Here is a 25,966-nt window from a genome sequence, read left to right as displayed (position 1 = left end):
CAACCTCACTTCTCTTCAGCTAGGTCGCCTTCTCATCCCCAACCTAATATATGGATGATAAACGAGCTTCATCATATTGAAGAATGGCATCAATCTGCTCACTCTGTTCTCTCCTCCTACCTGTAAGATCCCAGTGTTGAATAGACAGCCCAGTTTGATTCTCCACCCTCTCAAAGTTGCAGTCCTGCATTCAATTCCAATTGAACACATGTGAAATGCACTAACCCATCACAATCAGATTTGGCTTACTGCAGGTAAAATAATTCTCATTGGTTGCTATGGGTCATTGTGTTCTTTCCACTGCTCTTTGCCTCTTAATGCCGCGTACACACGAGCGGATTTTCCGTCGGAAAAATCTTGGATAGTTTTTCCCAACGGAATTCCGCTCAAGCTTGCCTTGCATACACAGGTCACACAAAAGTTCGCTGAACTTTTGAAGCGTCAAGAACGCGGTGAAGTACAACACTACGACGAGCCGAGAAAATTAGGTTCAATGCTTCCGAGCATGCGTCGAATTGTTTCCGAGCATGCGTAGGAATTTTGTGCATCAGAATTGGTACAGGCGATCGGAATTTCCGATCGAAACTTTTTCCGACCAAAAAATTGAGAACCTTCTCTCAATCTTTTGCTGGCTGGAATTCCTCCAGCAAAAGTCCGATGGAGCATACACACGGTCACATTTTCCGACCAAAAGCTCTCATCGGACTTTTGCTGGCAGAATTTCCGATCGTGTGTACGCGGCATTAACTGTATAAACGCACTCAATTTATAATACAGCAATATATATTTAAAATATATAATTGTTAAGAGAAACTCACTTTTTTTTGAAAGAGGCCATAATTACCGGTATATCTCTGCCACTCCACTAAAGTATACTAGGTCCTGTCCCTGCATTAAATATATTCACTGCAACTCCATAAATGATGGATATACACCTGTCAAACTGACATCTTTTTAAGGCTCCTGTTCCATCGAACAATATAATAATAACAATAATAATAATACTAGAACGTGTATTCCTTCCCATCTGTCATCTCATGAAACTGAACAGAACGGATAAGACAAAAGTGTGTAAGTAAAGCCCAACTGACACGAGGCGTCTTCGATACACAGTCGATATTCCACTGTGATATCTTTGTAATTACAATATTATATGGCACATTTCAACTTCTGAGTGCTTTACAATCACACTCCAGGAGCAATCATACCGCTCCTGCCAATTTAACAACACCTCCGATGGGAAACTGGGACAATGGAAAGTACAGCAAACTAGGAGATTAGAGATTAGAGGCACGTGGAGCAATGTACTTTCCAGTTCCAGGATATTTATAGTATAGGTCAGTATGGACTTAAGGTCAGAGAATGTACCCAAAACAGTAGGGCCGCTTCGCACCATAACGCAGTGTGGGAAAAGTCACGTTCCATGCACGTTTCCTGCACTACGTTTAAACCACACTGCCTTTGCGATCTGTTGTGGGTGCCAGTACATTGTTACGGCACCCCAAACACAGACCATAAATGCAGTGTGTGATTTATCGGAATCGGGAAGCCCCCTTTAACAAGTGAATGGGTATGGGGTACATTGGACACCTACTCATTCACCAAAAAAGTGTCAAAAATAAAATAAAAATGCATACAGTTCTTGACAAATCCTTTATTTAAAAAAAAAACCAAAAAAAACAATGTCTCCCGGTGTTGATCCATCATCAATCATGAGTAACGCTGGCCACTGAGTCAAAAAAAAAAGTCCACATCCAACGATGGCTCCCGCCATCTCACAGCTCTACCGCCTCCCGCTGCTAAATAAATGAAGGGGCATGCCACAGTCGATGACAATATATTTAACGGCTGGAGGCAGAGGTGCTGTCAGACTGCGGGAGCCTTTGTTGGGTGCAGACTTTTTTGTTTGGGTCAACAACCAGTGTTCCTCGTGATTGATGATGGATCAGGAGGCATTTTTTTTTTCAATAAAGGAATTGTCAAAAACTGTGTGTTTTTATTTACTTTTTGATGAATGAGTACCCCATACTTTACATAGGGGAGGTCAGGATCCCCTTGTTAAAGTCACCCCCCTCAAACCCACATTCACTGGGTCATGGCTGTGGGGAAGAGGCTCTTGACCTCATCAACATGGGGACAAGGTGCTTTAGGGGGAATGCTCCATGTTGAGGGCATGTGGCCTGGTATGGTTCAGGAGGGCGCTCGCTTGTCCCTCTTCTTTCTCGGACTCCCAGACTACATGCTCAGATACGGGTCTGGAATGTATTTTTTTATTTTGGTGTTGGGTTCCCCGAAAATTCATACCAGACTAAGAAGGGGACCCTGTTTTTTTCTCAATTTTTTTATTGCCGGTATTATTTTTTTACATTGACAGCTGTCAGCATGGAACCCCACCGGCTACTGATGAATCATCTGTTAAGAACGCGGCGTCCAGCTTGCGGGCCCACCCCTTAACAACCAGCTATTCACTGGTCGTTAAGGACGCTGGTGGCCCTGCTACTTAATGCTATTGCTACTAAATGTAGCTTACACACCTTGCTGGACGCTGGCAAAAAACGCTAAAATATTCGTTTTTTATCCAGCTTCTTTTTTTTTTTGCAGTTTCTAGCATTCTAGTGTACGTGAAGCAACATTTTTGTCTTTAGAACCACCCTTTAAACTCTGGTTTAAAAAAAAAAATCTACTCAAGTATTCACTTCTAACTCAAAAAACTACCTTCCATTGCTTTCAGCCTCCTACGAATCTCCAAATTTCTTCTTTTTTTTTTTTTTACTGTGATATGACTTTCTGTTACATGGTGGCTACATTTGTTCTACATGGTCTCACTGTATGTAATAACATAGCCACTAGACCCCAAGATGGACCAGGGACTACAGAATGTGTGGTGTGCATAGACCGCAACTAACTTGCACTGCTAGTTCCACACAAATGGAAGTGAGGGGGGGTTCAGGAGTTCAAGAAAAAATACAGTAAGAAACAATTTAATAAAAAATAAGAATACAGGACCCTTGGACATGTATGGATTTGAAGAATAGGGACATGGAATGCAATTGTATTTATGTGCTGTACCCAATGCAAAAATCCTGTTAAATAAGCGGAGGAGAAAAGGTAATATGCTGTGGTATAGTAACCCATAGCAACGGAATCATTTCAATGCTTCAGGTCAGACAAAAAGGATGAATAATGATTGGGTACCATGGGTTACTGCGCATTGCACTGCACATTTCTTATATAACCCCAGTAAGGCTCTATTCACATTATAGTGTTTCATAAACGCACCCATATCTACTTTTTTTTGCCATTACTGCGGCATATGCATAGGGTAGCCTATTCATTTCAATGAGCTGCTCTTTGTACGACAAACACAGCAAAGTAGCTCATGCACCTTTTTTTGAACTTCAAGCATTTTTTAAGCATGCCCTTTGCCATGCTTTGCTCAGTTTGAGGCACCATTAACAATGAAGAGCACCACAGGCGCATCATGTATTTTTTGTACGTTTCACAATTTTGCACACGCTCACAAAATGCTATAGTGTGCATGCAGCCCAATGCACAGCATGGTACTTATATATCATCAACCAGGACAGAGAGAATAAGAAAATCTCAAGCACAGATTCCATCACATATCAACGGACAAAAATTACCAAAATCATTCTTGTAGCAAACCGCTACAAAGCAGGCTTATAAATTAGATGGAAATATAAATACTTTTATTATCATCTATTCTCTATCCAAGAAATAAAACAGCACATTTTTAAAGGCTGCGTGACAGGAGTAATTTGAACCATATTTCCAGGGTCTAAAAACAGGAAAGCGGTTGCGTTGCCCACAGCAACCAGTCAAGTAAAAGTTACCTTCTGTGCAAAAAAAAAAAAAAAAAAAAGACAGGTAGAATCTAATTGGTGACTAGCAATTTTTCCAGCTTTCTTCTCTCTGGACTGTATACTGTCAGTGCCCAATACAGGATTAGCAGAAAGTCTAAAAGAAGCGACACTTTCATGCAGTTAAAGGGGAAGAATTATTGATCTGATATTCGGAAAAGAAATGAAGCACAAAACTAGAATTATTGATCGTGGAAACCTACATTTCAGCTGACCTAAAAAAAAAAAAAAAGGAGATCCATGAGAAGCTAACTTTAATTTTCAGTTCATATTCTTTTCTCCATTTTTGATGAAAAATTGTTTTAAAAATACCTGTGCTCTTTCCCATTGTTAAACTGACAGTACAGTCTGTATAGGCAATATGGGAAGTTGATATAAAGACTACGGTAGTATTATTATTTAATACAGATATTTATATAGTGCTGTCAATTTTTTTTTGCTGCTCTTTACATACTGTACATCCATCACTGCCCTCAAAAAACCTCAAAGGTCCCTGACTTACATTCACACACATACTAGACCCAATTTAGACCCAAGCCAATGAACCTACCACCAGCATGTCTTTGGAGTGTGGGAGAAACCAGGGCATCCAAAGGAAACCCATGCAAGCACAGGGAGAACATGCAATCTCCATGGAGACAATGTCCTAGCCAGGATTCGAACCCCAGTGCAGCAAGACAGAAGTGCTAACCTCTAAGTCACTGTGCCGCCCAAACAAACATTTAGCTATTTATACTAGTTTATTAAAGGAAAAGTATTGCCAATGTTTTTAGCCATTCTTCTATGGATCACAGGAGTGCAGTTCGTTCTACGCTCCTGTGATCCGTCACAGAGCCCAGTCCAGGCTCTGAAAAGATCCCAATCATATGGTCAGTATTAACCCAGAAGCCTGGACCAGCACCTGGCTCAGCCTCTTAGAGAGCTGCTGAGAGATTGAGCCCCAGCCCCTCCCACCCCCTGCACAGCTCAGAGCTCTAGTGAGCACTGAAGGGGAAAGCAGAGAGCCGGAGACTGACAGTCACGGCTCTCTGCTCATAGTGGAGGGGAGAACCTAAACGATCAGCGGTGTTTGATTGCTCAGTTCTCACTGCAGAGCTGGCGGGTGACAGATGCGGCATCCAATCAATGCTGTATCCACCTAGGTCAGTATAATGGTTTCTTTTATTTAAATCCTGAACTTCTCTTTTAAATCTTTTTTTCCCCGGAGATCAATTTTAAAGGATGAGCACGAAAGAGCAGTTATACTTTTTCTGCCATAACCCCTCAAAGCTAAAAGAACCCCCATCCTTGCCCATATACTCACCTGACTTGGACGATCGCTAACTACGTGCCAAGGTAAATATCTGGCAGAATTCAGTGACCAAAGCAAACTTTACAGGCTGGCCCCACAAAGTGGGGTCGGGGTACAGTCTACAAGGTACACACGGAGGGTAACTGATCAAGGAAACTGCTAGATAGCCCTGGGAAATAAGCAGTCTGATCTTGATAGTAGCTTCAGAGAAAAATGCATGAATTAAAAAAGAAAATACTAGTCCAGAGCTTCTAACAAGAGGAGAACAGGTCTATTACACAAGGACACCAGCAAAAAATGAAGCTTCAGACTTGGTGGGGTTATAGGCGTATGCTCTAGGGGCAGCCCTAGTAAATATGCCAATCCCCTGAAGATAGCCTGCATATTGCCCATGGTCTATGGATACAAGTCATGTGTCCTGCACATAGAAGATTTTGCTCTGAGGATATGAAGATCAATGTGGGCCATTCAGACAAGCATACATCTGGGCCAGAGGGGGGTCCTTTTGCTCAAGGGGTTAGGCCAAAGATAAAACTGTTATCTCAGAAAATACAGTTATCCTTTAATAATAGCAAAAGCAGTAGTCAAAACAATACTGGCATAATATGTCTCCCAGAGTACCTACATTTATTTATTAACACATATATAAACTAGCATAGTGCAACAATGGTCATTAGTACAATAGAAGGAAAAATGAACTCAACAGCTAGTCTTGCTGTAGTTCTGCACAATACAAAATGCAGCCCTAGTTTCACCAAAGGGCACATTACAGAAAAAGGATAGTTAGTTGTCATTAACTTCCAAATTACGGCAGTCTATAAAGAGATTTAAGATTCCGCGGGTACCTTGTTTCTCCACCTGTGTCTACTTTTACTGTCATCTCATGTGAAGGTCAATGTAAAATGCATTACTAATGCATTAGAGAGCAGAATCAATGAGCGCAATGCCAGCAGTGAACCAGAAGAGAATGAAGTTCAAGGGCCTAAGACTCTGCTATAGAGGAAGGTAAACACAGATGATTCAGCTAAAGTGGAAATGTGAGAGGCTGGCGGTGTAGAAGATTTAGCGCAGCCAGATCGCCAAACTCCCTCCGGAGACATGAGTAATGAAACAAGGAAAGGATTTTAAAAGTTGAAATAATGTTTAAAAATGAATTAAATCTGGGGGGACAGAAATCTGTATTATACATTTTGAAATATAATGAGCAATTTATCATTTCTAGGACTAAAAAAAATAGTTATTTTGCATAGTTCTTTAAGCTGCCACTTCAGGATACCTTGGGAGAGTAGCGATGGTTGGTGCTCCATCACACTTATCAAGGGAGACAGTTATGTTATTTTCCTCTTGTGCCATTTATAGGAATTGAGAGTCTGGACATCCCAGTTACTGGCCTGAAGCATGCTGATTTTCTGGGCGTCTTCAGATCTAACAGGAGAATTGATTTTCTTTATGAACCACAAAAAGCTCACTGATTCTGAATTGTTATGTGGAATTTAGTGTACCAGCTCTTTCTACATTGTTTAGGAATAGTGATTGGAACAACAGTAGCATCTCTACAAAAGAAAGAGCCCCAGCATATATTTTGGATTCTTTTCACCACTTCCTATACCCACCATCATCATCTTATTTAAAGCTGAATTCCAGGTACAACATTTTTCATTTAAATATACAGTAAAACCTTAGATTGCGAGCATAATCTGTTCCAGAAGCATGCTTGTAATCCAAAGCACTTGTATATCAAAGCGAATCTCCCCATAAGAAATAATGGAAACTCAAATGATTCATTCCACAACCATTTATTCATAAGTCCTTCAGTTTATAGTTCATAAAAAAAAAATATTATAGCAATGTGACCAGGTTGTGTAACCATAAAATATCCATCCACAAATGGAAGCCTCCTCAAGGGGATTAGAAGCAAAATCCAGCAGGAGCTACAGGGTATTAAAGTGAAGAGAGGCACCTTTAAGTGTAGCAATATGGTTACATTTACTGAAGGTACAGCATTTACCAACTCACATGGTTGATGATTAAAAGAGGCACATCTAAATATGCAGGGATCTGGGGTAAAGCGGTTCACATAGACCGGCTCTCACTGCTGTCAGTCTGCAATCGTGACCGGGAAGACCACCCTGCAGTAGAGCGATCTAAAAACGAGGCTTGAAGCGCTCGTGGAGCAGAGCATGGAAGGGACTACGTCGATGGCAGTGCGGAGGATGGTCTGTCTGGACAGCTTTAGCCCGGATGCCTCCATACTAAGACCCCTTTCACACTGGGGCGGTTTGCAGGCGGTATTGCGCTAAAAATACCGCCTGCAAACCGCCCCTAAACAGCCTCCGCTGTTTGTTCAGTGTGAAAGCCCGAGGGCTTTCACACTGAAGCGGTGCGCAGGCAGGACGGTGAAAAAAGTCCTGCAAACCGCTTTTTTGGAGCGGTGAAGGAGCGGTGTATTCACCGCTCCTGCCCATTGAAATCAATGGGACAGCGCGGCTATACCGCGGCAATACCGTACTGTACGAGGGATTTTAACCCTTTTTTGGCCGCCAGCGGGGGTTAAAGCCGCACCGCTAGCGGCCGAATACCGCTGCAAGAACGACGGTACAGCAGCGCTAAAAATAGCGCTGTTGTACCGCCGACGCCCCCACCGCCCCAGTGTGAAAGGGGCCTTAGACGCGCCTGTCTTAATCATCAACCATGTGAGTTTCTAAATGTTGTACCTTCATTCAATGTAACCATATTGCTGCACTTAGATGCCTCTGTTCTCTTTTATACTTAGTTGTGACATGACGCTACTCTTATATCAAGACATCGCTTGTATATCAAGTCACACTTTTGTAAAAAAATTTTGCTTATCTTGCAAAATGCTCTCAAACCAAGGTTTTACTGTATTCCTCAACAGTCACAAAAGATATAAATCTACTTCATGTGCACCAAATGGTTTTAAAAACACAGATAACAGCTTTCGGTCCACCCCACGCATATATACTGCGGCAGGGCGGCTCTTCAGTGCAAAACCACGTAACTGTACGTGATTTTGTTTCCTGGCGCACGCGCCACCGGCAACCAGCTACCGCTGTGAAATTCAGGTAATTACACTGCTTCTTTAAAAATACATTGAATGATGTATAAAGGATTACAGGGGTGAATTATTTGCGTCTTTTATATCTATATATATATATATATATATATATATATATATATATATATATATATATATATATAAACCCAATTGAGCATCTCTGGAGAGACCTAAAAATGGCTGTCCACCAACGTTTACCATCCAACCTGACAGAACTGGAGAGGATCTGCAAGGAGGAATGGCAGAGGATCCCCAAATCCAGGTGTGAAAAACTTGTTGCATCTTTCCCAAAAAGGATCTGAATACTTAGGACCATGTGATATTTCAGTTTTTCTTTTTTAATAAATCTGCAAAAATGTCAACAATTCTGTGGTTTTTTTTGTCAATATGGGGTGCTGTGTGTACATTAATGAGGAAAAAAAATGAACTTAAATGATTTTAGCAAATGGCTGCAATATAACAAAGAGTGAAAAATTTAAGGGGGTCTGAATACTTTCCGTCCCCACTGTATATATATATATATATATATATATATATATATATATATATATATATATATATATATACATACATACAAACACACATAAGGATTGTATGTCATGTTTTTTCGTTTCCAGTGTTTGGACAAATGTTGGAATTCCTTGTTTTTGGTCTGTGTTGCTGCCCACATTCCATATTGAAGTGATCTGTCAGCTGCTGCAGTTTAGAAGATCAGTTTAATCTCATCGGCCTCCTGAGGACTGTGCGGCCTCTCTCCTCACAGCACATGTTGGCCGCAGTTGCTGAAAGTGATTTTTCTCCTTCTCAACCTATGCTTAATTAAACATTAAGATCGTTTCTGTAGCTACAACTTCCATGTACGTAACTTTAGTGGTTTCTGGGCAAGCATGATAAACAATTCAGAAGAATGCCATTATGTAAAGCAAATGCCATGTGATACACTTAAAGAACAACCGGTTCTAAAAGCAGGATGCTGTTTTCGAATCAGCATTCATCTATCACTACTAAGTAGACCTTCTGAAATTCCAGAATTCCAGATAAAAGAAGAACATTTACATCCCTCCCCAAAATTTTATGTAATATAAATGACCTCCAAGCCTGGGCTTTGTCAAATGCTGGTAATAGGGTGTGCCCCAATGTATGCAAATACTAACCATCAGTAGGTCAGCATTTGTACAGGATGTGCTGTGCGATCCTGTGTGGTATCAGAAGTGCTGCACAGGGAAAAAAAAGTAACCTGTACTCTGTTCATCCTGAATTATTATTAAATATGTACAAATGCTCTTTGTCTCTTAAAGTGAACCTGTCAAAATCCTGAACAAATCAAACTGAGAAAATAAGGACAAAATGAACATATAGGGGTAATCTTAATTGAAGGTAGCGCATCAACATCATCAGCAGCTCCACAAATTTGGGAAATTAAAACAAATGCAAATATTGGGATTGATTTACTAAAACTGGAGCGTGCAAAACCTGTGCATAGAAGCCAAACTTCAGATTGTTCAATTAAAGTAGTAAAGTGCCCCTGATGAATTTTCCCCATATATAGCATTAAGAAACACTTAACGAATTGCTGTGTGTACATGCATCCAAACCTCTGTTTTCTTCTTTTCTCTGTTTAATCCCTCCTGTTTTTTTGGGGTTTTTTATGATGTCACCTGGGCATGCGCATATTTCCCCCTGTTCACGGCATGCTCATTGTGCCATCAGTCCTTTCATTAAATGCAGTGGCTCCGTCAATTCCTCTCTCTAGGGCACTGCATTGAGATCCCGCGAGATTTTAGTCCCATTTACATATTTGTGCTAAAAATTACTGTGCATGCGTGAGATTAAACCGGGACAAGAAGAAAGGGAGGAAGTACAGCACAGTGCGGACTCAGACAACATCACCTAACATAGCGCCAGCTTCTCCCAGAAAGCAAGATTTTAGAAACCACTTGAAAATAAGACATGCAAAGGGGCTTCATATTCATGCAGAATTTTTTCAAATGTTTTATTATACTGCATTTATCAAGAAGGAGCATTTGAGGGGCAGAGTTTACTACCGCTTTCAGCTTTGACAACAAAAACCTGGAAGCTAATTGTTTTCCATGCAGGGCTGCACCAGATTTTGCACTCTCCAGTTTTAGTAAATCAACCCCCTTGACTTTCCAGAAAAAGTTGAGATTTGTTTCAACCTCTTCTAACTTTCAGGCTTCCTTACAATATTCAATGTGGTCTTGTTAACGAATTGGGAGACTTAGAAAGAGCAGAGGCAAACTCAACAAGTAAAAGTTAAAGGGACACTAAAGGTTCGTGTTTTTTTTCACTTTAATGCATCCTATGCATTAAGGTGAAAAAACACCTGTCCGTGACCGCCCCCCCCGCCCCCCCCGTTTTACTTACCTGAACCCTCGAACTTGTCCCACGGGGACGTGCTCTCTCTCTGCTTGGGGTTCTCGGCTATGGATTGGATAGATTGATAGCAGCGCAGCCATTGGCTCCCGTCGCGGGGGGGGCGGGACCAAGTCTTGCATTCGCTGTCTATGGACGCGGAATGCTGGACTCGGGAGCACGCCTGCAAGGTAACCCCTCAGGAGAGCGCTTCTTCTCTCAGGGGGTTATCTGATGCATAGAGGAGCCAAGAGAGCCGCCGAGGGACCCCAGAAGAGCAGGTTCGGGGCCACTCTGTGCAAAACGAGCTGCACAGTGGAGGTAAGTATGATATGTTTGTTATTTAAAAAAAAAAAACCCTGAACCTTTAGTGTCCTTTTAAGATCTGCAACTGGTAGAGTCTGAAAAGGGTGAATGGGGGAGCATGAAAATGAAGACTGGGTGTGGTGGTCTTCCTAGGGATTCATTTGTACAATCAATGGAGGTGCAGAATTTGCCCTCAAATGTAATACTAGGCCTGTTATAAATATAGATAAAAGCATATACAACAATAACGATCTTGCGTTCTCTTTTTATGCATCTTAGACCATCAAATACTTCTTAGGCTGCTGTGAAGAGAGCGGTAGGATCCCATCCTAGGGACCTAAGGAACATTTGTTTTAATCCTGTATTGGGCTATGCTCAAGTTTAGCTGTCCAGAGCAGAGGGGATACATTGGATTTCTTTGCCAGTTTCCTGTTCTAAATATTGAAATTGTCACAGGGTGGAAAAATCCAGAAGTTGCAAAATAATGAAAATAATTAGGAATTTGACTTGCAAAATTTGCTTTCTCGATACAACTGACCTTACCATAGCAGCAACCTGGTACGAATATGCAGTGAACAATCAGTGCATCACCACTTGAAGCTTTGAGGAATTTTCCTTTAATTCAGCCTACCTAACCAACAGGCTACAATTTTCCTTTGATATTTCACTATAAATAGCCTGCTGAATATGAATAACAACGTGCAATAAATGGACCATGTGACTATCTACAAATTAAAAATCATCTATCTGCCTACATGAAGGAGGTGGCATCCATTAACATTTATCTGTAGAACGAATGCTCTATTTTAACATGTGTCTATTTAGGGGAATAGTGATATAAAAAATGTGAATTCCCTGCCAGTAATCTAGAAGCCAGCAGAAAGGGAAGACATTCAATGCTTTCATTTTGCAAGGGCAGCAGAGAGATAAGAAAGCTACTGAAGGATTCAAATCATCGCCTTCAAAGCCTGAAGCTTTTGAGGCATAGAAAGACTACGTATTATAGCATGTATGGCAAAACTTTCATGCTGTTCCCATGAAAGGTATCACCACCCGTAAAAGAACAGTGTTCCCCAGGACTAATAAGGCTTTCAGAGCTCGGCACTACAAAGAATTTATAAAATAATAGATTTTTTTTTCCCCCTGTTCTTTTTTTGTTACTTTATTTCTGCAGCGGGCGCTTCATCGGGCGGTATCAAGGCCGTGTAATTGGTAGAGATTTTTCTGTGTCAGTTTCCAGCTAAGGCTCAGACACAATGTTTTATGATTGAAAGGAGCTGGTGGGGGAAGAACAGAAGTCTGACAACACAGAACAAAGTTTCCGTGGCAAAAGTTCTTAAAAGTGAGACCTCTACAGAATCAGAAGCCCGATTTGCACAATTCCCTCAAGCAAAAGTGTCATATTTTCTGCTTCTAGAGAACGCGGATCAGGGGCAACAAACATGTGACTGCTGTTGAAGTACAGATGTCAGCAAGTCAAAAGACTGAGAAAAGATGCTGTCTGCTGAAATTCTGCGGAAGCTGGAAATTAAAAGCTAGGAAAGGTGATTGCACAAGATTTCAGCTATAGACCTCCTCTGAGAGCCGCCAGATAGTAGATAAAAGGTGGCACCTGAATGGCACATGTGGCATCGGAACCAAAAGATTTAGCTTGTATATTCTCCTTGACAGTAAACAATATCCTTATTCTCCAAATATAATCCATATACATTCACTACTTAATGGCCCTGCAATCTATTTTTCATGAATTTCATGAAAATGTTTCTTACTGCATTTTTTCGGCCTCCTTTTAATGTCTTTTGAGTTAATAAACCTCTCTTTTTCCGTCTCACTTCTGTTTGTTTGGAATGGTGGTGTTTGTTTGGAGAAGTGCACAACAGTAAGGCCTCTTTCACACAAATGATCCGTTCAGGTCCGCCTGTCAGTTTTTTAGGCGAGCCTGAACGGACGCTCCATAGACCTCTGACATCCGACCCGCTCCGATCCGAAAAAGTGTAACAGAGGAAAAACCTACTTTTCCATTCGTCATCGGATCGGATCGGGTGACGACGGACTCTATGGTCCGTCATCATCCGATCCCCCATAGGGGGGAGCGGCACTCTGACAGGTCCCTCGCTGCACACCTGTCATCTGCCTGCTCAGTGGGGATCCACCGAGGGATCCCCCGCTGAACAGAGCGGGCTCCATACACGGACACGTCTGTGTGAAAGAGCCCTTGCAGTCATGTGCTCTGCCCTATGCACGCTCTACAAATCCCATAGTACCTAGTCCATCCCAGGAGCAAGCTAGAGAGGATGGCTATGTTCCTACATACAGTGGGACCAGAGAGAACTAACATAGCCACCCTCTAACAAGAAGTCGGATCACAACAGAAAAAAAAAAAAAATCAGTGATTTAGAGGAGGCTGACATCAATAGAATGGGCGTTTTGGACTTATAGTGTTACTAAACCCAGGAGCCTGCATTCACAATATCTGGTCTCCCACAGTACACAGAACATGCAAATGCAATAGTTTTAGTAAATATGCTAAATACCTTTTCTCATCAGCAGTTAGAGCAGTCTTGCGACTTCTATCAGTGTTTGGTTAAAGCTTGTAGGAAAAGTTTTCATTCTCCTCTGACTGTCCTATAAGGCTGCAGGACCCCTGACCCTCTGTCTGGACAGTGCTGATTTGCCCTGTGCTGATCACATGCACTCTCCCAGGGAAAAAAAAACTCTCTAACAATACACACCAAACTGAGCATGTGCAGCTTGTGCCCTAGCCTCTGTTCCAACAGGAGATGGATTGGGGACAGTGGAAGAAGGGGAGGAACAGAGAAGACAGGATCAAACAGCCTTTTTACACAATGCAGAGAATTAACCCCTTAGGTTCCACAGTGAGAATCACAAGCATTCTTTACTGCATATACAGACTGATTTTACTGTTGGGGGTTTAGTAACTCTTTAAAAGAGAAGTGCGGGATTATAAAAAAAAAATAAACCTACAGGTTTTACCTAGAAGGCTGCAGCATCAATCCAAGCTGTTTCTGTCCCCCGTCGACTCTACACTGAGAACTGGGCAAACAAAGACCGCTGATTGCTCAGTTCTGTCAGTCACTGTTCTGTGCTTTGCCCCTCCAGTACTCCCTGGAGTGTCGGACTGTGGAGGGGTCGCACGGAAAGGCTAAGCCAGCTGCTGGTCAAAAATCTGGGTGGATCCTAACATTATTGTCAGACTCCCTACAGAGCCTGGACCAGATCCGTGACATCAACCTATAGCGGACTTTAGCCTGGGTCACAGCAGTTCACACCTAAGTGCATTCCTGTGGCCCACAGGAGAAGTATGGCCAGAAGAGCTTTGTCCATACTTCTCCTTTAAGAATATATACATGAATAGATTTTTTTAGTGTCACTTTAAGGCTAAATGCACACAGGCGATTTGGCAACTTAGTCAATTTCCATTGTTTTCTGCAGGCTGCTGGCCGCTACACCTGTGCCTCCGAGGTACTGAAAAATGCTGGAATTTGATGCCGATGGGACAAACTGCCCATGTGCATGAGGCCCAAAGAAAAACTCCAATCAAAATTTAAGGTGGAAATCCATTGTACCACTTTATGCTTTTTGTTTCTTGATGTAGTAATCAAAAGACAGATTAACATATTCTGAAGTATGGAGAATATAGCAGAAACCCATACTTATTTCTATCAATTTAATGTTTTCTATGATATGGAAAGAAGACAAAGAACATTGCAAAATTCAGCTTGACTCAACTATAGCCCCATATCTCGGGCTTAGTGAGATTTCTTTGCATATCTGTGCAGCTCTAGATACACTGTTGCCAATCTAATCACACTAGCAGGTCAACTCATTTCCATAACCTATTTTAATATTTTGATGCCTTATCTGACTAAGGCTAGGGCTACACTGGCAAATAAATCTCTCTGTTACTGGAAGATTTAACTGCGTGTTGTCAGTTATCTCATTAGAATCATATGATTTAAGTGTGCAGCGCATGACTGCCAATGAATAGTAAAATGTCTCAGTAGCAAAGACATTCAACTGCCAATAAAGTCCTAGCCAAAACCAGTTAACCAGCTTCCTCCTAATTGTTCCTATCACAAGCCAGTCATACATGGATCAAAATTTGGCCGGTTCAGCAGGAATCAGCCGAATTTCTATCCATTCATAGTCCTCTCTGTTCAACAGAAGCCTGTCGTTAGACCAGCTTTTGTCTCCTGGAAAACCAGTCCAATCAGTACATGCAGCCAATGGGCCGTAGCGCTGCTCAGTGTATTCTCACGGCTGGGGAGTCCCTCTGTCAGATTTCAATGACACAGTAGGAAGGGTTTCCCTCTCCACCTTGAATGTGTGGATGTGGGAATCGGGTCAGTTTTTATTTGTTCAGCCGTCTGAAGCCATATATGGCCAGTTTTAGTCTGAACCTTGAGCAGTAAAGTGTTAATTTGACCAAATATTGGTTTAAACAATTTAGAGGAGGTGTGTGCCCAATATTCTGTTTGTTAGATGGTGTCTGGAATACACAGCCTGCGATATGCTTATAGATACCAGCCAACATATTTGCCCCAGTCCCCAGGACACTGTCCACCACCCACACTTAATGCTCCCACCTTCTGAGAGGTCCTACCTAGACCATGCTTACTTTCTGTTTGGTCCCATCTAGATGATGCCCACTTTCTGGATGGTCCCACCCTTAATCCCTCTCACTTGTGCCCATGCATCCCCTTAGTCAATACCCTGGTTTTAGATACTGCACATAGTCAGTCCAGGACACAGCGTTATCAGCACAGAGATGTGGGACTGTCCTGACAAATCCAGAACAGCTGGCATCTCTGCATATGCAGTTGTTTCTCGCTCACAGCCCCGCATGTCTTCATTACTGTGCTGATTTTGCTGAAAAGATGGTAATAGAAATAAATAGCAGAACTGAGTATGTCAATCATGAAGCTCAATCTTATGTCCAGAAAGGGCAATGAAATCTACTAACAAGCAGTCACTGTTTTAAGAAGCAGGTTGGACTTCTTCCTGAAGTTTTCCCTGTAAAACAACTTTTTGAGTTGAAGACTTAGGGCTCGTTTACACTAGTGGGAGCCTTTGTTGCCCCTCTGAAAATTGATCCAGGGAGGATGGCTTTTCAGAGGATGGTGGACAGGCAGCTGGGAAGTGATATGTTGCCTACTGACCACCTGTTTTAACTCTGAAAAGTCCATACCACCGTGTCAAGCATCACATGGTGAACAGCTGCGCCAATTCAGGTTTTTTTTTGTGCATTTACAAACCAGAGATTTCCAGATGCATGTTTGATCTGAAAACGGGCGGTTACATCAAATCTACCACATTTAGGTCTGGAAAAACAGAAAAGGGGGCAGTCAGTTTCCTTTTTTTCCCCAAGAACTAGACAGATTCAGAGGCAATCAAATGTAAACGGATATGTTTGTTTACATTCCGCTGCCCAACATGGGGCTTCTGATCAGGTCCACCTGAAAAACTGACAGGCAGACCCGATTGTACCACCCTGGTGACAGGGGTCTTAAGCCTCATTCATACACACGATCGGATTGTTGGCCAACAAAACCGTGGAATTTTGTCCGAAGGGTTTTGGCCAAAACTTGTCTTGCATACACACGGCCACACAATTGTTGGCCAACAATTACGAACATAGTGACGTATTACGTTGTTCTTCAGCTCTTTAGCGCCACCCTTTGGGCTCCTTCTGCTAATTTCGTGTTAGTAGAAGTTTGGTGAGTGTTGATTCGCACTTTTCATTTCGCACTTTTCATTTCGTTTCTGAATGGCCGTTCGTCAACCAGACATGTTGTGGAATCGGAGGACATAACGTGTTATTTATTATTGGCCTTGGAGTTATTGCTTTGACATTTTTTTTGGTTGAATAATGATTTGATTTGGTATATTTTCTATATTTTTGGATGCATAGAATGCACTTTTTGGTTAAGTTCTATTGGCAGAAAGCATGTCTAATTTTATTTGTTTTCTTTTTTTAATGCACAATAAAAAATTTGTGGAGAATAATACTTGTTTTACTTCAAATAACATTTTGGGAGTAGGCAGTTACATTTAAAAAAATACAATGTAAAATTCACAAGGGACACCAACATAGTTGTATTTTTGATGATCTTAAAAACTAGGGGATAATGGTGTTGTGGTAACTTGCCCCAAAAAAAACAAAACAAAAAAAAAAAGCATAATAATATTATTCTTGATATCACTAGAAAAAAACGCCTTTGAAAATTTGTGTGCAATAACTCCATCAGTATCACCAGCAAAGCAACTTCATTTTTATCCCATTAAAGAAGAAGAGAATTGTGCGCTGCATTTCGAGATTTCATAATTTGCCACATATCACGAATGTTAATTCTCCATTACGAACGCTAGTTTACAGCACCGACTGCTTCTGGCTTGTCTTTGCTTCCGAGCATGCGTGTTTGTACTTTGGACTTTTGTCCAACGGACTTGTGCACACACACTCGGAAAATCCAACAACAGACATTTGTCCGCAGAAAATTTTAAAACCTGCCATCCAACATTTGTCCACGGAAAATCCGACAACAATGGAGCGTACAAATGGTCGGATTTTCCACCAACAGCCTGTCATCACACATTTCCCCTCGGAAAATCCGATCGTGTGTATGAGGCTTAAAATGTATTTCAAATAATCCCTCAATCTGTCTTTACATTAGTGTTCTGTATATCCCTGTGTAGCAGAACCCAAGATCAATGCTGGCTTGCCCAGTACCATCAACCTAAGGCCCCGTTCACACTGGGGCGGGGGCGTTGTCAGCGGTAAAGCGCCGCTATTGTAAGCGGCGCTTTACCGTCGGTATTGGGCCGCTAGCGGGGTGGTTTTACCCCCCTGCTAGCGGCCGAGAAGGGGTTAAAACCACCGCAAAGCGCCTCTGCAGAGGCACTTTGCCGGCGGTATAGCCGCGCCGTCCCATTGATTTCAATGGGCAGGAGCGGTGAAGGAGCGGTATACACTTCGCTCCTTCACCGCTCAGAAGATGCTGCTGGCAGGACTTTTTTTCCCGTCCTGCCAGCGCACCGCTCCAGTGTGAAAGCCCTCGGGGCTTTCACACTGGAATCAAAGCAGCGGCACTTTCGGGTGTTTGCTGGCGCTATTATTAGCGCAATAGCTCCTGCAAACTGCCCCAGTGTGAAAGGACCCTAACACAGAGAGTTTTCGAATAGGAGCAGATAACACTGGGATGATTTCATCAGTGAGCTGCTGCTCCTTCACTATCCAATCACAGGCCTGAGCATGTCCATGAACAACCTATTAATTGTAGTGAAGAAAAGTAAGGTCAAGGACCTGGCTATGCTATCTGCAAGAGATGAGTGAAGTTTAAAAACAACTGAATCTTTTGCAGAAAAAACGGTTCATATATTTGTAATTTAATTACCCATTTAGCTGCTTGCTTATAGTTTTGCTTTTAGCGATCTTTTATGGAGGGGGAAACGTAATAACAAAGTGTAAGTCAAAGCAATGCCAGGCCACACAAAAAAATCTAAATAAGTGGTATATTAAGATAATTAAATTCCGTCTGGCTGTTCTGACATTTCTCAGCAGTACTTCAGGAGGGATTAATTACTGGGCCAGTGGTGTGATGACAAGCACTATTAATGCTGTGCCCAGGCTGGGAGGGGCACACAAGCTGCCATTTCATAAATCAATGTTTTGCCGAAGAAGAGAGAAGTTTTCTAGGCATCCACCTTGTTTGTTTACAAACGCGGCATTATTCCTAATTAATGAGGCCGTCATGCCGGATTGTTAAGCCTTCTGTTTCTGGCTTCATGGCTGACAGAGAATGGCTGGAATTTTCCCTGTGTCTTCCTCATAGTGCTGCCATTACTAGAGAGTCCTTATGATGCCACAGTTTAAAAATTAGAACTATAAGAGCCCTTGCACACTGGGGCAGGCGGGCATCGGTGGTAAAGTTTACCGTCGGTTAAAACCGTCCGCAAAGCGCTGTTGCAGCGGCGGTTTGGCGGCGCTGCCCCATTGTTTTCATTGGGCAGGGGTGCTTTAGAAGCAGCGCTGCAAAGATGCGGCTTGCAGGACTTTTTTTTACATTCCTGCAAGCGCATCGCCCCAGTGTGAGAGCACTCAGGATTTCACACTGGAGAGACAGGAGAGGCTCTTTACAGGTGCTATTTTTAGCGATGTAGCGCCTGTAAAGAGCCTCAGTGTGAAAGGAGTCTTAAAGTATGACTACCACCAACCATATGTTTTTTTACTATGATCACCCAATAAACCAGGCATGTCCGAGAGCTCAGACTGGTGAATAGAGCCGTGATTGCACTGGTGGGGTCCGGGGTCTCTGTGGGCATAAATAAGAGAACCAGTTACTTTGCCGTGAGCTAGAAAAGCTTATTTACCAAAGAATAGAAAAAAAATGGCTTTGTATATAGATACAATGGGGTTGATTTACTAAAACTGCACAGTGCACAATCTGGTGCGGCTCTACATGGTAGACAATTAGCTTCTAACTTCTGCTTGTTCAACTAAAGCTTTGACAAAAAAAAATAAACCTGGAAGCTGATTGGTTCCTGCGCGCAGCTGCACCAGATTTTGCATCTTTTACTTTTAGTAAACCAACCACACTGCTATCCTAAATCTTAAAGTGAAACTTCACTCTCACAGTCAACATGGATTATTTTTAATCCTAATGCTGCTAGCATTAGTAAACAGATAGGAAAATACACTCACTGGCCACTTTATTAGGTACACCTGTTCAATTGCTTGGCAACACAAATTGCTAATTAGCCAATCACACGGCAGCAACTGAATGCATTTAGACAACTAGACATGGTGAAGACGACTTGCTGAGTTAACCACTTTAATACAGGGCACTTATACACCTTCCTGCCCAGACCAATTTTCAGCTTTCAGCGCTGTCGCAGTTTGAATGACAATTGCGCGGTCATCCAACACTGTACCCAAACGAAATTTTTATCATTTTGTTCCCACAAATAGAGCTTTCTTTTGGTGGTATTTAATAACCTCTGCGGTTTTTATTTTTTGCGAAACAAATAAAAAAAGACCGAAAATTTTGAAAAAAATAAAAGTTTTGCTTTTGTTTCTGTTAAAAATTTTTGTAAATAAGTAAGTTTTCTCTTTCACTGATGGGCACTGATAAGGCCGCACTGACAGGCACTGATGAGGTGGCACCGATGAGGTGGCACCAATGAGCAGGCACTGATGGGCACTGGTAGGCGGCACTGATGGGCACTGATGGGTGGCACTGGGTGGCACTGGGTGGCACTGATAGGCTGCAAAGATGGGTTCTTATGGGTGGCACTGATAGGCGGCACTGCTGGGCACTGATACGTGGCACTAATGGGCACTGATACGTGGCACTGATATGAGGCACTGATAGGCATCCCTGGTGGCAGTGGCAGTGGTAGGCATTGTGAGTGGGCACTGATTGGCAGCTGCCTGGGCACAGATTAGTATTTCCCTGGGGGTCTAGGGGGGGCATACCAGGTGGTCCAGTGTGGATGGTTTCCCTGGTGGTCCTGGGCGGTATGATGGTTGTCCTGGGTGGGATCCGAGGGGGGGCTGTGCTGATAAACAATCAGCAAAGATCCCCCTGTCAGGAGAGCAGCCAATTGGCTCTCCTCTACTCGCGTCTGTCAGGCGCAAGTGTGGAAAAGCCAATCACCGACTCTTCCTATTTACATTGTGATCAGCCGTGATTGGACACGGCTGATCACGTGGTAAAGTCTCCATCAGAGACTCTTTACCTAGATCTGTGTTTGCGGGGTGTCAGACTGACACCCGCAACAACGATCGCTGCGATGCACGCCCCCGGGGGCACGCAGCGGCTCAATATCCTGAAGGCGTCATATGACGCCCAGTGAGGGTATTGAACCACTTTGCCGCCGTCATTCTGCTATATGGCGGGCAGCAAGTGGTTAAACCAAGCGTTAGAATGGGGAAGAAAGGGGATTTAAGTGACTTTGAATGTGGCATGGTTGTTGGTGGCAGACAGGCTGGGCTTAGGGTTGCCGCCTCATCCCTTTAAACCTGAACACATATTAATTACACAGGTTCTGTAGCTGATTAAGGTGGTAATTAAACTCATTTAGTGCCTTATCTTCATTGAATTAGCTTCAGAACCTGTGTGATTCATAAGTGTTCGGGTTTAAAGGGATGAGGTGACAACCCTAGCTGGGCTGAGTATTTCAAAAACTGCTGATCTACTGGAATTTTCACACACAACCATCTTTAGGGTTTACAGAGAATGGTCTGAAAAAGAGAAAATATCCAGTTAGCTGCAGTTATGTGGACGATAAAGGCTTGTTGATGTCAGAGGTCAGAGGAGAATGGGCAGACTGGTTCCAAATGATATAAAGACAACAGTAACTTAAATAGCCACTCGTTACAACCAAGGTATGCAGAATACCATCTCTGAACACACAACACATCAAACCTTGAAGCAGATGGGCTACAGCAGCAGACCACACTGGGTGCCACTCTTGTCGGCTAAGAACAGGAAACTGAGGCTACATCTTGCACAGGATCACCAAAATTGGACAATAGAAGATTGGAAATATGTTGCCTGGTCTGATAAGTCTCAGCTACGACATTCAGATAGTAGGGTCAGAATTTGGTGTAAACAACATGAAAACATGGATCTTGTACAAAGGGTTCAGGCTGGTGGTGTAATGGTGTGGGGGATATTTTCTTGGCACACTTTGGGCCCCTTAGTACTAACTGAGCATCGTTTAAATACCACGGCCTACCTGAGTATTGTTGCTGACCATGTCCATCCCTTTATGACTACAGTGTACACATCTTCTGATGGCTCCTTCCAGCAGGATAATGTACCATGTCACAAAGCTTAAATCATCTCACCACTGGTTTCTTAAACATGACAATGAGTTCACTGTACTCCGATGGCCACCACAGTCACCAGATATCAATCCACCTTTGGGATGTGGTGGAACAGGAGATCCTATCACGTCAATATGGACCAAAATCTCTTTTCAACACCTTGTTGAATCTAAGCCATGAATAATTAAGGCAGTTCTGAAAGCAAAAGGGGTCCAACATGGTACTAGCAAGGTGTACCTGATAATGAAGGCCCCCTGACTCGCCCTGCCCTAAGGAAAAGGAGCCTTGACTGCTGGATGCTTGGCAACCAAACGGGGTGTCAACCTTATCAGGGAGTCGGAGTGGCTCCGTTGGGATTGGCACGAGGTGACTGGGTGGAGCCAGAACTTAGGAAAAGGCTACGCAGAGGCACCTCCCACTACTTTCAAGAGAAGTTGACGTCACAAGAGTTGCCCACCCGTTGTGTGTTCATCACAGCTTCCTTGGTGGTTTTACCTTGCCAGCAATTGGTATTACTTTATGGGCTATGCTCTCGAGTTAATTAAGGGGTCAGTTTAATGCCCGTCTCATACTGATGGTGGAGACAGGCCTCTTAGACTATACAGTTTGGTATAGATGCTCATGGTGTAACCGTGACCGGCATGGTATGTGTATTTTGAAGGTTGTTATACTAATGCCCTGTACACAGGAGCGCAATGTCCGACAGAAAAAGTCAGACGGAAGCTTTTCATCGTCTATTCCGATCGTGTGTATGCCTCGTCAGACTTCTATTTTCGAAAATTCTGACGGACCTAGAAATGGAACATGTTCTAAATATTTCCGACAGACCCAATTCCTATCGGGAAAACCGATCGTCTGTATGCTGTTCTGACGGACCAAAAACAACGCATGCTCTGAAGCAAGTACGAGACGGAAGCTATTGGCTACTGGCTATTGAACTTCCTTTTTCTAGTCCCGTCGTACGTTTTGTACATCACCGCGTTCTGGACGGTCGGACTTTGGTGTGATTGTGTGTAGGCAAGACCGCTTGAATGGAATTCCGTTGGAGAAACCTTCAGAGTTTATTAAAAACGGCAAAACCGGTCGTGTGTACAGGGCATTAGATGTTCAATAAGGATGTGGCCTTGTCCTACTTCCAACTGAAAGTGGTCTAGGTGTCTTTTTGGGGGGCAAGGTTTTGTTGTGGTTTAAATAAGTGGGGGTTAAGACAAGACTAAGCTTCTCAGCAGTCAAACGAGTGTATATCATATTTACTTGTTTTAAACTGTTTGTTTTTTTTTACATTTTTTCAGTTACTTCCTGTTTTTTTGCATTGGCAAAAGAAGTCATACATCCCAGGAGTCTTCAGGAGGGGAGAAGGAGGAGGAGGGCTCTTCTCAGCTAAGCACACCCTTGTGCATGCATGCTTGAGCTAAGGGCAGATGGATTCCAGGATGTAAATGCAACCTGAATGATTTGCCCTTACTCAAGATGGCCAAGGCCAGAAATGCTAGGGGGGTATTTTTCACAGTGATTTCTTAACAAAATAAAGCATGGAGAGGAGACACGGATGGAAGGGAGAGTTTGCTCTGAAAATTAAAAATGAATTAAATAGCGTTTTCGGTTTGTGGTGATCAGATGCAGTGAAGATCTTGGAATTCCACTTTAAGGGTATAAGATTTATTACAAAGGAAGGGTGGCAAGTCATTTCACATGCAGAAGTAGCTAAAACTCAGGCAGGCATTGTAAGTAGCTAATGCATCTTACATGCAAGTCCTCATACAACAATTTTCTCAATCATCAAAGTAAATGTTGAATTTCTGTCTCGGTTCCCTTTGATTTATATGCAGTATAAGATATAGACTGACGTAAGCCATCCTTGCGTCCTTTGAATAAAGTGTGACGAGCAGGTGTGGCTAAGCCAGGGCCTCCTCGACCTCCATGATGAAATTCATTGTACTTTTAACCCACCATTTTCTTTGCACCTGGTCTGGGTAGAACACATTTCAAGCAGCTTTTTTGAATTAACGACAAATGGCTGAAAATTGAGATCTAATTTGAAACAGGTGTTTTAAGGCACATGCAGGATGTAAACCATTTTACATAAATCACCTATTAATTCTTCCATAAATTATGTTACAAAGAAATGCCTTGATTTAACATCTCAGTAACGTCATATTAGTAAAGTATCAGCTGTAGCAAGAAGGTGCCGCAAATAAATAACAATTTCACTAGCTCCGGTCCCAGTTTTTGGAGAATCAATTAAAAAAAAAAAAAACAAACGGCGTGGGAAGCGGCTTAGTAAAAGGGGCATCGTTTTAAATAAATAGGGGTTTGGTTTGACAGATCTGGGTAGAGTTTGTTTCAATGGAGCTCAGATCTACTCCTCTGTAAAACGTAAAATATGGCTAAGGCCGGCCATACATGGAGCGAATTTAGAAAAATAATTTTCTTTTCGAAAATTTTATCTAAGACTTTTCGTTTTAACACCATTAGTGGGCCGCAGCAAAGGGACGATTTTTGTGCGCCCATTGAATTTGAGTGATCCAGCATGTTGGAAATCTTCGATTAGTTGGCCGATTATTGTTTAGATTCATCAATTAATCGGATAAAATCATAAAAAAAAAATTGATATGCCATTTTTTCGTTTATTTCAAATAATAATGAAAAAAAACGGAGTGTTGCAAACAAACTGCATCACAACATAACTACTAAAGTAAGTTCCTCCTTCATTACTGACAATGCAGGGAGGGGGCTGGCCCTGAATGGGAGAGGGGACTGTACTGGAGGGTGGGAGGAAGTTAGCTAGTTTGGAGAACAGGCGTTAGAGGGAGGGAGTTTAAAAGAGAGGCATGTAGGACAGGAACTGGACCAGAGGGGGTTGCGATAGAAAGGGAGTTTGTTTGGACAGGGGACCAGACCCAAAAGGGGCAGAGCGGGCTGGAGGAACTGGATGATGGTCTTTGAGATTCAGCCTTTTCTAGAACTGCCCCTCGAATGGTACCAATGATGGGGCACAATTCCCCCCCAGAACACCAATGATGGGAAATATCCCCCCTAGGAACTCCAATGATGGGGCACTATTCTCCCCAGAAACACCAATGACAAGGCACTATTACCCCCCAGGAACACAAATGATGGGGCACTATTCCCCCCCAGGAACACCAATGATGGGGCACTATTCCCCCCCAGGAACACCAATGACGGGGCACTATTTCCCCCCCAGGAACACCAATGATGGGGCACTATTCCCCCCCAGGAACATAAATGATGGGGCACTATTCGCCCTCAGAAACACCAATGATGGGGCACTATTCCCCCCCAGGAACACCAATGATGGGGCACTATTCCCCCCAGGAACACAATGATGGGGCACTATTCCCCCCAGGAACACCAATGATGGGGCACTCGTCCTCCCAGAAATACCAATGATGTGCATAACACCCCCCAGGACCACCAATGATGGGGAACTTATCCTCCCAGAAATACCAATGATGTGCACAAACCACCCCCCACCCCAGGACCACCAATGATGGGGCACTTGTCCTCCCAGAAATACCAATGATGTGCACAACCCCCCCCAGCAACACCAATGGTGGGGCACTTGTCCTCCCAGAAATATCATTCATGTCCCTGTTTTACTTTGAAAAGTAAGCCGCTGTATGTATACCTTATTGATATCGCAGCTTGGCGCCCATGTGACCAGCTGCTTCTCTCTTCTTTCTCTCTCCTCTCACGTGGCAGCAAAGCGGGCGATGCTGAGAATCCCCCCGCTGACGTCAGCAAAGAGGAGCAGAGAGGCGGCTGGGCCCGGTCACATGAGTGCTGTTATGGGAAAGGTATACAGCGGTGCCGTCGGCTTGTACCGAGGGATTATAGAAAGAACACTCAGACGGAGGCGGAGCCGACAGGCAGGGAGGAAGGTGCGCGCTCTGACCAACTAATCGGAGCAACTAATTGATAAAGAAAATTGTTGACAACTAATTTCATTATCGATTTTATCGATTAGTTGTTTCAGCCCTAGATGAGGGAATCGTGTGAGAAATATAATCACAAAAGAAATGTGCATGAGCACAAGAAAAGAAAATTCTGGAAAAGAAAAGAAAATTCTGTAGCAACATGAGGTGAGATTTAAGGCTTGGTTGGTCGAATTTCGAAATCAATGGTGGTACCATCGGATCACAAAACGTACAAAATTTCTGATTTTC

The 25,966-nt window shown here is 42.9% G+C and overlaps 1 protein-coding gene across 9 annotated transcripts in view; it reads right to left on the bottom strand.

Moving 5' to 3' along the window:
• The window catches only part of AGRN (agrin), a 658,449-nt gene that overhangs the window by 338,587 nt on the left and 293,896 nt on the right, over positions 1-25,966 (bottom strand). The gene's annotated exons all lie outside the window — the stretch shown is intronic.

Source organism: Aquarana catesbeiana, linkage group LG10, assembly GCF_042186555.1.
Source record: "Aquarana catesbeiana isolate 2022-GZ linkage group LG10, ASM4218655v1, whole genome shotgun sequence".
NCBI lineage: Eukaryota > Metazoa > Chordata > Amphibia > Anura > Ranidae > Aquarana > Aquarana catesbeiana.
Note: the sequence above shows the minus strand (reverse complement) of the source record. Positions and strands in the feature narration are given on the sequence as shown.